Source organism: Panthera leo, chromosome A1 (assembly GCF_018350215.1).
Source record: "Panthera leo isolate Ple1 chromosome A1, P.leo_Ple1_pat1.1, whole genome shotgun sequence".
Lineage (NCBI taxonomy): Eukaryota > Metazoa > Chordata > Mammalia > Carnivora > Felidae > Panthera > Panthera leo.
In genome coordinates, this window is record NC_056679.1 from 120,128,060 (window position 1) to 120,129,681 (window position 1,622).

The window sequence follows — 1,622 nt, forward strand, 5'->3', positions numbered from 1 at the left end:
TTGTACAAAGGCATCAGAAATTTTGCACGCCATAGCTTTTGCTCTGTTAGTGCAAATATCAACCCAGTGTGAACAAGGCAGTGTTGGTATACTCTGAACACAGTTCTGAGCTCATGGGTGCCCTGGAGATGTCTTGGGGACTTTGCTGTTCTTAGAATTGCTGCCTTAAATCCAATCTGCCTTTCTCTTGAGTAGCTAGAGTTTGAACAATTCAATTCTGTGCTCCATTTTTGAGTGAACAATTCAGATGCCAAATGTATTACTGTTGCTTACACATCTCCGATTTTGTGATTCTCATGGCCCATTTTGATGAGCCAGTACATTGTAGTCCCACTAATCTTTCTATCAACTCCCTATGAATCGCTTCTCAGCCTTTTGGCTAAGATCAAGTGTAGTATCTATTAACTGCCTATGTTTTCTCTAGGTCCTGCGACTATTCACATACTTTTTCTTCAACTAGGAACACCACTTCCCTCCAAACTGTGAGGGTAACATATACTCAGATATAAGCTAAATATCATTTTCTTAATAACATGCTCATTGATACCTACATTTGTACTTACTTTTAAACATCTGTTATATGCTATGGAATAGGAATTAGGCATAAATTTGTAAATTTTGGATGTTCATTTTTATGAGTTTAATGTCTATATCATTCACTTTTTTTAAAGTGTATTTATTTTTGAGAGAGAGAGAAAGAGAAAGTGTGAGTTAGGGAGGAGCAGAGAGACAGGGAGAGAAGACAGAATCCCGAGCAGGCTCCATGCTGACCTGGGGCTCAAATCCATGAGCCGTGAGATCATGGCCTAAGTTGGAGTTGGATGTTTAACCGATTGAGCCAGCCAGGAGCCCTTGTATCATTCACTCTTAAATCAGCCCCCGACAAGGTGCCTGTTATGCAATATTCACTCAATAAATACTTGTGTATTATATATTCTTCACAGTCTGGAGTACAGGTGACCCAAAATGTTAACTATTTTTCTGTACCTCCGTTTAATCTCTGTCATGTTTTCCTTTTACCTGTCAGCAAATAAATAAATAAATAAATACGTTTAATTCTAGGTAATTCCATTGTTTTTCTACTTATAGGTAAGTGATAAAATTCAGGGTTTCTTCCTTTTCTTCTCCCTGCTACAGATTTTATCATCTAGGATTGACTCAAGATTAGAGTACCTGGAGATGGGTACCCTACTGCTTGGTCTGGATCCATGTATCCTGGTGCCCATCAGTTAATGCAACAACACTGTTGTGCTTTGTGATAGGCAGACTCCATCCCCCGTGGCATTTGTACATAAGACGGTACATCCCTACATGAAACTAACTAAGATGGCCTCTAGTATACAGCTAGCCGGTCCTCATTATTTGCAGCTTTCACAATTGTGAATGTTCATACTTCCTGTGATTGGTTTAGAATCTTAAAATCAATAGCTGGCACTATTTTGTGGTCCCATAAAAACATGATTAGAGCAGTGTAAAAATCCGCTGTGCATAATCCCAGTTGGGGCTGAATATAGCGATGCTCAGTGTTCTTGTGTTACTTTTCCTGCTATAAGCAGGGGTCCTTTTTGAGTCTATGTAGTGCTGGCTTACCCAACATTTTTGAGCTTTTTTTCTGGTGATGT

The 1,622-nt window shown here is 39.2% G+C and overlaps 1 pseudogene; it reads left to right on the top strand.

Annotated features, from left to right (window-relative positions):
• Nucleotides 1–359: 359 nt before the first annotated feature.
• Nucleotides 360–496, top strand: LOC122203131 (annotated as a pseudogene).
• Nucleotides 497–1,622: the final 1,126 nt, after the last annotated feature.